This window comes from Equus asinus, chromosome 8 (genome assembly GCF_041296235.1).
Source record: "Equus asinus isolate D_3611 breed Donkey chromosome 8, EquAss-T2T_v2, whole genome shotgun sequence".
Taxonomy (NCBI): domain Eukaryota; kingdom Metazoa; phylum Chordata; class Mammalia; order Perissodactyla; family Equidae; genus Equus; species Equus asinus.
In genome coordinates, this window is record NC_091797.1 from 74,494,159 (window position 1) to 74,507,768 (window position 13,610).

General features: G+C 61.7%; 1 long non-coding RNA gene across 1 annotated transcript in view; it reads left to right on the forward strand.

Annotated features, from left to right (window-relative positions):
- The first annotated feature begins 2,347 nt into the window (after nucleotides 1–2,347).
- LOC123288128 (uncharacterized) overlaps nucleotides 2,348–13,610 on the forward strand; it is a 96,098-nt gene continuing 84,835 nt past the window's right edge. The window contains exon 1 of the long non-coding RNA XR_011505299.1: nucleotides 2,348–3,914. This is a non-coding gene — a long non-coding RNA (uncharacterized lncRNA). The remainder of the gene's footprint in view (nucleotides 3,915–13,610) is intronic.

A 13,610-nucleotide genomic window follows, 5' to 3' on the forward strand; every position in this document is an offset into this window, starting at 1 on the left:
TTTCCTCCTCTGAGAGAAGATGGGAATGATGTAATACCTGCCCGGCGGGGTCAGCGTGGAGCTCAGGGGAGCCGGTGGCCGCGCGCGATGGTTCGGGCGTGGGGACTCTGCGTTCAGGCCCGCTGATCCGGAGCCCTTCTGACGGATGCCGCGGGGTCTCCCCTGGGGGCCCTGCCAGGCTGGCCAGCCGCTCTCCTGGCTCCCCGCGTGTCCCGTGTGGTCCCCTCTCCGTGCAGTGGCCTGAGAGGTCGTCCTGAGATGTAACCCGTCTCAGGGTCCCTCCCTTGCCTACATCCACGTGCGGCTTTTCCGCATTTTGACATCAAGTCCCCCGGGGGCTGCTGGGAAAATCCCTCCCCTCCGCGGCCGCGGCGCCGGGCTTCGGGGCAATTCCGGGATCGGCCACTGGGGGGCGAGCTGCGCACACCGGCTGCGCGGAGGCCCGCGTTCTCGCCTCTCGGGTGGTCCATAAATGGTGGTCGGGGGGGACACGTTACTTAGGGTCACAGCCCAGCTTCAGGGACTTGTAATCTCAAGAAATCGCATTTTATGCCTGTGTCCGAGCATTTTTTTTCTAGGAAGCGTTTCCGTAATATTCAGGTTTTCAAAGGAGTCTTGACCCCTTCCTTTCAAGGGTCTTGTGCGCAAGAGTGACGCCCCTCAAATAAAAGCGGGGCTCACGTGGCGTTTGCTCTTCCTTAGCACGATAGGGGGGTTCTCTGGCCTGGGCGGCAGGCTACCTGCGTGCCCATCCCTGCTCGGCGCCAGGCGCGGGGTGGCCTTGGGGAAACCTACGACCTCTCTGAGCCTCGGTTTCCCGTCCAGGAGCCGGGAGCGAAGATGCCGTCTCTGGGTCTGAGAACCGCGCGAGGGTGGAGCAGAAGTGGATGCGTGAGCGCCCTCTCCGGGGTCGAGGACCCCCCACCGTGAAAGACGGCAGATGCCGGGCTCCCAGCAAGCGCTTATCAGACACCCACTGTGTGCAGGGCGCTTGCGGGGCTCCACGCTCGGAGAGGGCTGTGCGCACGCGCGCGTTCATTCCTCCCCGCTGTCCTCTGGTGCGCGCGCGGTGCAGGACGCTCCGCATATCTCGGGGGTTATTTTGCATCCGATCCCGCAGGCCAGGGGCTGAGACAAAGATTCCTGGCCACGGGGTGTCCCAGGGGGGCAAACGGGCTCCAGCAGCCCAAGGACAGTTCCCCGAGGACGCCGGCGGGCACTGGTTTTGGAGCGTGAAAGTGCACTAAAGCTGGGGCACGAAAACAGTCCAAAGGCATCTGTTCGGACCCGTTAGAGCACCAGCGTCAGCCGCCTCAGCAAACAGTGACGGCCCAAGCAGGCCTGGTCTCTGCCCTCGCGGCTTACCTGCTAGTGGGGTAGACAGCAGAGCAGCTAGTGAAGGAATAAGGTAACTCCAGAGAGCCCCCAGGCCAGGAAAGCGACATGACGTGAGGAGGTGTCTGTGGGGGGTGCTACTTAGATGAGAGAGTGTTTCCAGAAGGGTCCTCTGAGAAGTACCGTTTGTGCTGATTCCTGAAGGATTTGAAGAAATCTGGAAAAGGGCACTTTAGGAACTGGGAACTGAACTGCATTTGCAAAGGCCCTGAGGCAGCAACATGCAGTTCAGAAGTGAGTGGGCATGGCTGGAGTGTAGTTAGCGAGATGGTGAGGGATTGGAGGGAGATGAGGGTGGAGGGTCAGACAGGGCCCCAGTCAGGCAGCGCCCCGTAGTTTGGATTTTAAGTACAATGGGGAGCACTGGAGGTTTGAAGCTGGGGAGTGAAGGTGACGGCTGTTTGCACTGAGTGTGGGTTCCCCTAGGGGCAGGTGCGGATGCGCAGGGATCCGGCAGGTGGCACTCCGCAGTTTATAAGACCTCTCTTGCCTGCCCCCCCCCCCCTCGCCCGCTCTTGCTGCAGGACCTTTGGAGCACCCGAGATGGCAGCTGCAGCAGCCTCAGGCCCTTTGTACAGGTGAGGAAACTGAGGCATGTTCCTCGCCTCTCGTCTCTTCTTGATTCCTAGGTGACCCCTGCGAGGGCGGCTGCATCCCTTTGGTTTTTGCTCTCCGGCCCCGAGTCCCTGCCCTGCGCGGTGTCATCTTCCTTTGGATGGGAGCCTTGGGCCCGCTCTGCCTCCCTCCTGGGGATCCCGCCGCGTCCCCAGCGCCGGGCAGGTGGCTGGCCCCGTGGGGTGTGCAAGGCGGTGCGTGTAGAGTAAACGAGCCGGTGATGGGGGCAGGGGTTGGGGTGTGACTTGCGGGAGAGAAGCATGTGACCCACTTGGGTGAGGCTGCCCCCAGCCCACTATCCCCCCCTTGCCCCCCCCCGCCCCCCAGAGCCCCCCGGCCGGCAGTGCAGGCCTCAGCCACCGGGGCCGCTGTGTGCCCACCATGTGCGGTCCGGGGTCCACGGGCCCCTCTGTGGCTCAGGGGCTGAGCTTCGTCTGTATTGGAGGCTCCGGATGTATGAAAAGTGCAAAATGAGAATCCGACGGCCGGGCTGCAAACCCGGGCTCCATCTGCGTTCACACCGACCGAGCCACCGGTTTCCGCGCGTGGAAACGCCGTAAGATGTCGCTCAGCAGGGGCCGCGTCGGGCGGGGACAGGGCTGCCACCTTCCGTCGGGCGGCAGGGCTCCAGGACCGGACGCTGCGCCCCGGCTGAGAGCGGCCCTGGGTCTGACCATGATTTGGGGGGACGCAGCGCCCCGGCGCCGTGCGCGCCCTTGGCCCCGGGATGGCCCCAACCCGATCGGAACTGCGGCTGTGCAACAGATGCACAGTCTCAGACGCCGGCCCTTCCCGGCTCAGCGGGGCCGGAGCTGGGCCCCCTGTGCCGGCTTCCTCTCCTAAGACAGGTCATCGCTGACATTTATTGAGCGCTTGCTGTGTGCCACACACTGTTACATCCTAGACTCGTTTCATCTCCTTATAACCCAGGAAAGTGCTGTTACCATCCTCCTCTTCACGTTACAGATGGGGAAACTGAGGCACAGAGAGGCAAAGTACGTGTTCAGGTGTTATGACTGGTAAGCGTGGGAGTCCAGATTTGACCCTTGGTAGCCGAGTCCCAGGGTTGCGCCCCCGGCCTCTGCCCTGCACGCCCCCTGGTCCAGTTAACCCGGGTCATTATTGTTGCTGGCAGCCAGAGACCCCTCCTTTCTCTCGGCCCGTCTGGAATGGCGCTGGGGAAACCGGCTTCGAGGAGCGTCGTTCCCAGCCAAAGCTGCAGGCAGGCCCTGACTCGGGAGAATCCGGGAAGCCGGGGAGACCCAAGGAGAACGCAAGACTCATTTCCCCCAAGCGCGAGCCCAGCTCCATCTGGGAAGAGACTGCATGCCAGGCCTGTGCCCAACGCGCTGGAAAAGCTCGGCACAGGGGACCATCCGGGCTCATTCCAGAGACGCCGCGAAGGAGGGGGAAGGAGCGGAGGGAGCATAAACATTCCTAAAAATAGGGTTTGGCTCTCCAAACCCCACAGCAAACTGGAAAGGGAGGGCAGGAGAGGCGGAGGGGCAGCCCGGGACTTCTGAAGAGGGTCCCTGCCGGGGCCGGGTCTTTCCCATGTTCCTCTCCAGCTCTGAGGGTCCAGGCCTGGGTGTCTTCCCAGGGTGGGGGGAGGCCCGAGGGCAGTGTCTTGGCGTTTCTGGATCTCATGGCACCTTTGCATGAAGCCTTGGGCACAGCGAGCCTGACAACATCCAGAAGGAAGCCCTCGGCCGAGGGAGGAGGGGCCCTCGCGATGGAGCTGCTTGTTTTCGTCTTTCAGGAACAGATGTTTGAGCTACGAGGGCCACGATGCACATTTCTGCAAGCTGGATCTCATTTGCCTCTTCGGCTTCCATTACGCAGCGGGGCTCCTCTCCCCCGGGGGACATCCCGGCAGATGGCCAGGGAGCAGCGTGGCGTGGAAGGTATGAACGTGGTGGCCAGCCTGCGGCCGTGGTTCAGGCCTGTGGAATGTTCTTCTGGGCTCTGGGCTCCTCCGTCTGTTTCCGCGACCCGCCCCATCTGCTATCCCTGGGCCGCAGGAATTCGTTCCATTTTTAGGGCATGGAGACGCCCAGCCGGGATACCAGCCTCTCTGGTCATGCCTGGTGGTGTGCTCAGCCCTGTGGTCTCGGACTGCGGCAGCAACAGCTGTTGAGGGAAGGACATGGTTTCCCCCATGATGTCAGCCTCGGCGAGGAGGTGGGCGGCAGGGGGTGGGAGCTGGAGCTGTTTGCTGGAGAGGCCGCTGTGTCCCTCAGGCACGCCACTGCGATCTCTCTGTTCTGCGCCTCCCTCTGTCCGACGGGAATTCTAATTCCTGCCTTGTGTATTTCATGGGTGCTCGTGAGGAGTGTACAGAAGCAGGATTTATGCACTTCAAGCTGAAAATAGTGTGGAAAGACTTTGAAGTGTGTTGCTCTGTGGTCTTGGAACAAGCCCTGACGGCCGCAGGCTGCAGGGTCTAGTGGAGCCGAGCTGTAATGCCGCCCATCACCAGCAGGCGCCGCCATTGACCTCACTCGGGCCTGGGCGCGGGGCACCTCTGGTGCGGGGCTCTGGGCTAGGGACCCTCTGGCCCCGCCGTCGTCCAGAGCCCAGCTTGGCCTCCCGCCCGCTGACCCGCTGAGGCACACAGGCCAGAGTTGCTGCACCTTCCTTTTTGTTTGAATTTTCAAAAGAAGATGGTTTTAAAAAATGTAAAATCTCCTGATTTTTAATTATTGGCAACAGATTCTAATTAAATAAAATACTCTGTGGGCCAAATGAAGCATGTCTTAGGCCCAGCTCTGTCAGATTTGGGGCAGGACTTGTTCACTGTGTAATTTAGGCATAAATGCCTGGGGCTGCACGCCCCTTTCTGGAGGTGTGTATGTGGGTGTCTTTCGCCAGCGTGATTCACTGAATGTGTTCATCTTACGTACAAACAGGGTTCAACGAATCGCACTTTGGGGTTTGTAAACGGTAATGGCTGAGACACAAGTTCCTAGAGTCAGACTGCACTGGGTGTGAATCCTGGATGTACTTTTTAGTAGCTGTGTGACCTTGGGCAAGTCTCTTAACCTCTCTGAGCCTCAACATTCTCAGTTGTAAACATGGGGATAAGAATACCCATGTGTAGCCATCAGTAGTGTGTACACCATATAGTTCTCACTGTCATCTTCTGGGCAGCTGGGAAGATGGCACGTCCTGGCTCCCTTGTGGTTGGTGGAACCGTGTGATTCATCGTGGCTGAGAGCTGAGACATGGGAATCACCTCTGTCACTTTTGGGGCTGCAGGGCTGCGAGCCTTCAGCACTCTTCCTCCTCCTCTCTGCCCTGCGACATGCAGTGTCTGCGGTGCTGGCCGCCCGTCAGCCCGGGTCCCAGAGGAGGACAGCGAGGAGCACAGCCCCAGGGTGACCTCTGAAGCAGCAGCAGGAAGCCAGCCTCGGTCACGCTAGCTGCCGAGACCTGGGACTGCCTGTCACCGCGGCGTCCCTGGGCCATCCTGACCCAGACGCCCCGCCAGGAGCCTCGGGGGCAGCGATGGAAGATGCACGGAGGGGCCTGGCACGTGCGACGCAGAAACCGCAGACCCTGCTCCCGTGGGTCAGCACGCGCTCACGGAGCACCTGGCTGGGCGGCCGGCTCCGGGCCCCGGGAACTGAGCGGAGAACAAAGCAGACCGCCGTCCCAGACCCCGGAGCAGCCGCTCTAGCGACTGGCGTGAGAGGAAGATGGAGCCGGGCGCCCCGTGCTGGGCCCACGGGGACTGAAGGCCCGTCTGCAGCTGCCGCCCGTGGGACAAACCGGGATGGGGAGCCCCTCCCTTCGAGGAGGTGGCAGGCGGACTGCGGCGATCGTGACCGTTTCCGGCCTAGTCGCCCACGGTGACATCAGTAGCTGAGCCCGGCCTTGGGCCGAGGCCGATACTGACTTTGCCTGGGGAGCAGGCGAAACGAGTCTGAAACAAGTCACCTCGGCACGAAGGAGGGACAGGAGGTCACCGCACAGCCCAGAAAACCTGAAGGTGCAGGCTGTCCACTCGCGCTCTGCCCCCTTCGATGCATAACCCAGGAACGGTGGTGGAAGGGGACGCCGGGCCTTTCTGAGGGGTGCCCTCGTGTTTCAAGTGACTCTCCGTGCTTAGTGCTTGCCTTATCTCACGTCTTTCGTCCCTACGCAAATTCTGCAAGGAGGAATTCACCCCATATTACAGAAGAGGAAACCGAGGCTCAGAGAGGTTGAGTGAGCTGTCCAAAGCTGCACAGCGAGGTAGTGAGGCGGCTGGGATTCGAACGCAGGTCTTCTGCCCCCCAAATCCTATGTGTGTTCCCTGCGCTGGCCCCCCACGACGTTCTTGGGAGCAAGAGAAGAACATGGACAGCACAGCCCTCGTCTCCCCTCCCTTCTCCTGGAGACGCCAGCCAAGGCGACTTTTTATCCTTTCTGGTTTTGATTATTTCTGCCCTTTGGACTGAGGCCCTACTGTGTGCTGGGCCCTGCGTGCGCTCTCCACGCTTGCTCACAACGTCCCACAGAGGCCGTCGCTGTCCTCGTCCCGCTTCCACAGATGCGGCGACTGAGGCTCAGAGAGGGGACCTCACTCAGCCGGGTGGCCAGCTGGTATGAGGTGGCTTCATGGACCTGGGGGCAGAGGGGGGTCAGAGGCAGCTAAAGGCCCCTGACCTTCAGGTGCACGTCCCCTGGGGAGCCAGTTGGTGGGGGGCCGCCTGTGGCCACGCCCCCGGGGCAGGTGAGTTCCAGGGCAACTCCGGGCTGGTGTGGGGTCACCTCCCAGGGGAAGGAATGACCTTGGACCAGACAGAAGGGTGCAAGCTGGCACCTGTCAGCATGTTGACTTTGGCTCACACAGTGTTTAAAGGGGAGAGAAAACCCTGAAATTAGCAGCCAATATTGTAAAATCAAGAGATTTCCTATAAAAAATCTGTATTTCAGCTACTCTTACAAAATCCGGAGATCTGGCCACGCTGGGCCCACGTGCCTGCCCGCTGTCCTCCGGGTGCCAGGTCACGCCCGGGCCAGCCTCGCTCACTAAAGGCTGCTGTGCCCTGGTGGCCCCTGAGCCGGTGATCCCGCTCCGGGCCTGAACTCCTGGGAGAGCCTCCTAGACGCTGGCGGAGGCCGACCTGGACACAGACACGGACATGGGAACACGTTCTGGGGGCCCGTCGGCAGCGCATGGACCCCTGGGGATGTCCCACAGCCCGGAGCCCCTCGTCTCCACTCTGTGGCCACTTGAAGCCAGCGCCCCAGTCTCAGGGTGTCCTCCTGAGAAGCAGCGTTGACCAGCGGGGAGTGAACAGACGGAGAGGGGGCGACGGAGGCAACAGGGACAGTGACGGTTGCGCCCTCCCCTGCAGGCAGAGCCCGGGGTCTGATGCGGCCCAGGGGCTTTGCAGGTGTGGCTCCTTCGGGAGCTGGAGACGGGAGGTGCGTTTCCAGACTCTCCCAGGCCCCCGACTTCCCCACCTGCCGGTCCACCTTCTCTCCCACAGCCCTGGGTTCTCAGCCTGGGCCCCCCGGCCTTAGTTCCAGATCATTCTTCATGGGGGGCTGCCCTGGGTGCTGCAGGACGTCCAGCAGCACCCCTGGCCTCGACCCACCAGACGCCAGGAGCCCCAGCCCTTGGTCGTGACAACCAGCGAGCTGTTTCCAGACAGCCCGGCGTCCCCGGGGCCACCCCAGCTGAGAACCGCTGCTGGAGTTTGAGTTCTCGCTGGTTGTGTCTGGAGCGGCGAGGCTTTCCACCATGAACCCACGTGGCCCTTCTTGCCCCCGACGTGTCAGGTTCCCACAAATGTCGTCCAGAGAGCCTGAGAGCTCCTTCCATGTCCACAGCCCCCCAGGACCCCGCGACCTCTGAACTGGGCGAGTCTTTCTTCCGCCCTGAAGGCCCCAGAGGATTTGCTAAATGGGATTTCCTCCTGCCGGCTCTCCCCTCGACCTTCCTGCCCCTGAACGGAATTAATTTCCTGAAAAAAAATCACCACCGTCCCCTCTGCGCTAAACCGTGAGCCGTTTCGCGGGGCTGGAGCTGGCAGGCTGCGGGTTGGCGCTGGGGTGACGCGCCCTCTGAGTCTGAGATGGGGATGGAGGGGCGGGGGCCCGGGGACAGGGGAGTCCAGCCGGTGCCCTGGGATCCTCGCCTCCCTGCCACCCCTGGGCCTTGTCACTGAAGAGGCAGGACGCACACAGGCCCCCCGAGATCCATTCGTCTCCCCTCATTTGCAAGCGCTGAATGAAGTTGCTCAGCATTTCCCCGACAGGGCAGAGCGCAGCAACTCTAAACGAGCTATTTCTGGGCCATTTTTTCCAGCGTTACTTGCATGTTATAATTAAGAGATAATGTCAGTGGAATAGAACATCGTCACCCCGTAACGGTCTCCTGCTGCTTCTGAAATGTCAAGGCAGAGTCACAGCATTTATCAAAAATAAATGTTGGCGGGAAGACGTGACGTTTGTTTTCACAGCAGGGACATTAATCCCGGGACAACGAAATGGCAGTGGCTTTATTTCTCTTCTCTGGAGTGACGGATGCCAGCGGATGGTCCTGGCTGGTGGCTGGGGGGTCTTGCCGGGGTAGGGCGTTGGTGGCGGGGCCAGGTGGCCATGTCTGGATGGGGTTGGCAGGACGGTTCTCGCTGCCCTCAGTCCCTGCCCAGAACCAGCAAATGCGCCCTCTGGCGACTCTGGATGTGGCCTGGGGGGCGTCCTGGCTCCCGAGGGGGCCGGGTGGCCTCTGCACCCGCCGGCGGTCTGCTCATTAGTGGGGAGACAGAGGGCACTTGGCAGAGACCCTCGTTTCTGCCACCGCGTGGTCCCTGGGGAGCCAGCATGACGATGGAGCGGGACCCTGGACAACCTTAGTGTGCGCATCACTGCTCACGAGGGGGCCAGACCGGGAAAGGGCAGCTGAGATGGCCGGGCACCGGCACCTCCTGGTGACCTGGGGACGGTGCACTGACTGTCCGGGCAGCCTTCACGGCCGGCTGGGGCTAATCGCACGCTCGGCTGACAGCTCTTCCGCCCCACCACCCCCAGTGCCGGTCTCGAGTGCACATCGGATCTGGCAGGATGCGGCTGACATCCCCCCGGGGCGCCGGATCCAGTCCCAGCTCCAAAACGGCCGTAGCGCAACTTTCCCAATGTCCTCGCGCTTCTCGAAGCAGCCGGGCTCTGTCCCCAACCAGCCAGAGCCTCGGCCCTTGCTCCTCCCGCCCGGGGCCCCCTCCTCTGCTTCTGCCTACGCACAACCCCCACCCGTTGTCTCTCACTTCTTCAGACCTCCTTCAAGAACTTCTCCAGGGCCAGCGTGGTGGCGCGTCGGTTAAGTTCGCATGTTCTGATTCGGCGGCCCACGGTTCGCTGGTTCGGATCCTGGGTGCGGACATGGCACCGCTTGGCAAGCCATGCTGTGGTAGGCGTCCCACATATAAAGTAGAGGAAGATGGGCACGGATGTGAGCTCAGGGCCAGTCTTCCTCAGCAAAAAGAGGAGGATTGGCAGCAGATGCTAGCTCAGGGCTAATCTTCCTCAAAAAAAAAAAAAAAAAAAAGAACTCCTCTTCCAGAAAGCCTTCCCTGGCCCCCCAGGCCTTGGCTACATGCCCTTCCCCTCTCCGGCAGCCCCTCCATAAGCTTTTGCAGCGCTCATCACCCTGTCAGGGCTGCTGGGGTCTTAGTCTGAGCCCCCTCTGAACAGTTGGATGAACGAACGAACAGACGGAGGCCTTCTGTGTGAGTTTGTATCAGTTATCTCTGGGCAAAACGATGCAGAGTGACAAATGGCCCCAGATGTCAGTGACCTCAAACAATGGCGTCTCTTTGGCTCGCGAGTCTGCAGGGCAGCGATGGGGCTGGGCTCAGCGGGGTTCCCCGTCTCAGCCGGGCTCACACGCGTCTGGAGGCAGCTGGCCGTTGGCTGGTGGAGGACGGCCTCGGCCCAGGCGGCTGTGAGACCTCTGCCCCGCCCTCTGCCTCTCCGCCGGCAGCCTAGCCCGGGTGTGACCCCGGGGCCGGGGGTCCGGAGGACAGGCAGAAACGGGCCCGGCCCGCACGGCCCAGCAGGGAACTAGCACCCTGGAACTGTTTCACGGAAAGCCAGTCACGAGCCCCGTTCAGACTCGAGGGGCCCCTGGGGAGACTCTCCGGCCTCAGTGAGAGGGACCGCAGGGCCACCTGGCAGAGGCGTGAGGACACGCAGAGCGAGGAACCAGGACCATCGGTGCCGTCTGTCATCAGGTTGCGGTCAAAGGCTTACGGCAGCCCAGTGGGTGTCTGAAAAGTGCCACACAGTGGGGCAATTCTTCCTCTGATGGTGACGACGATGATGGGTGTGTGTGCGTTCACTGAGGTAAAAAGCACACAACAGGAAATTCACCATCTTACCCATTTTCAGGACAGTTCGCTCATGTTAAGTACATTCACATTGTTGTGAAACACGTCTCCGGAACGATTCCATCTTGCAAAACAGAAACTCTGCCCCACGGAACACTAACTCCCCACCCCTTCCCCAGCCCCCCGCCCCCTGCATCCTACTGTCTGTGGACGCGACTCCTCTGGGGACCTCGTGTGAGTGGAATCCACAGTGTCTGTCCTTCTGTGACTGGCTTCTTTCACTCAGCATAATGTCCTCCAGATTCATCCACGTTGTAGCATGTGACAAGATTTACTTCCTTTTTTTTTTTGAGGAAGATTAGCCCTGAGCTAACATCTGCTGCCAATCCTCCTCTTTTTGCTGAGGAAGACTGGCCCTGAGCTAACATCCGTGCCCATCTTCCTCTACTTTATATGTGGGACGCCTGCCACAGCATGGCTTGATGAGCTGTGGGTAGGTCCACGCCCGGGATCCAAACCGGTGAACCCCGGGCTGCTGAAGCAGAATGGGCTGGCCCAGATTCCTTCCTTTTTGTGGCTGAATCATATTCCATTATCTGGACAGAGCACGTTTTGCTGTCCACTCATCTGTTGATAGAAATTTGGGTTCCTCCCACCTGTCGGTTGTTGCGAACAATGCTGCTGTGAACGTGGGTGTGCAAAAATCTCTTTGAGACCCTGCTTTCAGTCCTTTTGGATGTTTCCCGGGCAGCGGGATCGCTGGGTCCCAGGTGCTGTGGGCTTTAGCCCAGCGGCGTCCACACGTCCACAGAGCAGCCGCGAGGGGGGAGGCTCTGGGGCAGAGGGCTTGGTTTGGACCCCAGCTCTGCCACTTCCTAGCTGTTTTCTCAGTTGAGCCACCTGCTCTGAACCTCAGTTTCCTCCTCTGTGCAATGGGTGACAGTGTCTATCTGTGGAGGGTGAAGGTGGGAAGAGTATGGTGTTGGAACGGTGCCGGGCGCCCAGCACGTGCCCAGCAGGTGACACCCATGTGCGTTTCCTACAGACTTCTTGTCTGATGACTGTGGCTTTACACCGTCCCCACCCCCAAGCTGCTGGGCGCTGGGAGTGACGATCCGTCTCTATCAGGATGTACCCAGAGTTTATCTGCCCCGGGCAAAGCCCAGACAGCTGGGTTGGTGTTTGGTGACAGGCACTGCCCCTCTGCTGGGGCCTGGGGTGGGGGGGCAGTGACAACGCAGCCGTGGGGGAGCGGGGGGCTCCCTGATTCAGAGGCCTCCAGCCCAGCCTCCCCACCCCCCGCGCAGATGGCTGGCTCAGCCCAGCTGAGAGGGAGGAGCTCGGAAGAGAGGAGCCAGGCCGCGTGGCCTGCAGTGGGGGGCGCAGGGCAGATGGAAGCGTCTGCAGGCCGGGCTGGGGGGACCTCGTGCACCTGGACGTTGGCCGAGCTGCGGGTCGCACAGACGCAGGGGCAGCGAGCTCCCCAGGGAGGGGCAGGCGGGAGGGGGAGGGGACAGTGACGTTGCTGTTTTCAGAGACAGGAAGGAGGGCTCAGGGGAACCTCGCAGGCGGGGCTGGGAGGCTGCGGGCAGGGACTCGGGCCGAGCACACAGCCACAGCCGGCTGTCCTGTCTCCTGGGGCCTCGGGGCCACTTCCTCCCGCCGCAGAGAGCTGCGTCCTCAGCGCGGCGCTGAAGCTGAGCCTCCTGGTCCTGGGCTGGGCGTCAGCTGCCGGGCGGGGCCTCCCGGGACCACCGGCTGACACGAGATGACCTGGCTCGGACTGGCCAAGGTCAGTCAGTCAGTCCCCAGAGGCAATACCCACCCCTCCCGCCAATCGGACCCCCGGCTCTGCTGTTTATTGGGGGACGGAGATGGGACGGTCACCCCACTGGGAGCGTCGAGGCTGCGGTGGGGTCAGAAGCGTGGCTCTGGCAGGTTTCTGTGACCCCGACCTCCTGTGTGAGTGTCTGCTTTAGTCCTTGGGCCGGCAGAGGGAGGGGGCAGCTGCTCAGCTGGACAGGCGTTTGCTGAGCAGCGGCTCTGTGCCAGGCCTGGTTCTGCTCCCTGGAGTAGGTGGCTCCGAGCGAGGGCAAGTGGCACAAGAGTCAGGGCCGGCCACGCAACCCGGCACAGCTGGCCCAACTCCGCCCCTCCCTGCCTCGACCTTTCTTCCACCCGGGGCAGAGTGCGCGTCCCCAGCCCTGGCTTTGGTGCGGCCACTCGACTTGCTGTGGCCAAAGGAGTGAAGCCGAAGTGCTGCCATGCTGGCTCGGCCCCCAGCCCTCACGGGACCCCATGCTTCCCCCCTGCCCTTGCCATCGGGCGAGACGACACGCCTGGAGGATCCCGCTGACCCGAAGGGGACGAGAGGCAGGTGGGGCACGTGAATGAGAACACGTGGCCGTGGTTTTAAGCCACTGACGTTAGGGCCACTTGTTACTGGGCATTTTGGTAGCCAGAGCCAACTGACACACCAGCCATCGGTCAGTGCTGTTGTAGCCTCATTCTGCAGACGGGAGCTGAGGCCAGCCAGGTGGAGGGGCCGTCTCAACATGGCAGGGAGCTCCGGCCTGCTTGTTCTGTCATTCAGCACCGACCCCTTGCCTGGAACTGTGCTGGTGGCTGGACACAGTTGGTGGCACAGACGCGCCTTCTGGGAGGAACCTGTGTTAAGGGAACTTATCCTTCCTCACAGCTTCAGCAGGAGTCGGAGAACTGACCCGCCACCCCGCTGTGCAGACCCACTTGAGCCGGCCTCAGCCGAGGCAGGCCGTGGGCTCCTACGGGCCAGGCTGGAGCGCGTGTCCACTCCCTGTTGCGAGGGGAAGGGAGGACCCCTGACCACGTGGACTGGCCGTGGAGGAGAGATGGTTTCCCCAAGAAAACGTGGGTGCGGTTGGACCTCAAGAAGGGGAAGTAGATGCTGAGCAGAGAAACGCGAGGCTCCCCCAAACCTCGGGACCTGATGGAGACCTCCCGGCGGCCCCGTGGGCCTCGGCGAAGCCCCCCAGGGTCCACGCTGCTCCAGGCCTTCCCGCCCTTGGCCGTGCCTCGCGGGAGCGCTGAGGACGCACGGCCACCCCACCGTGATTTATTCCTGGCATCCGCGTGGCCACTTGCTGTGAGGAGCTTTGCTCTGGAACGGTCAGCTACGGGGCCATCCGTCTTGTTGGCGGCTCCTGATAAAACGCGCGGCCTCAGCAGACAGGGCCCGTAACGAACACGATCAGGGCTGTTCATTTAGAAACCAGGAGACCTTGAAATTGGCTGTAATTG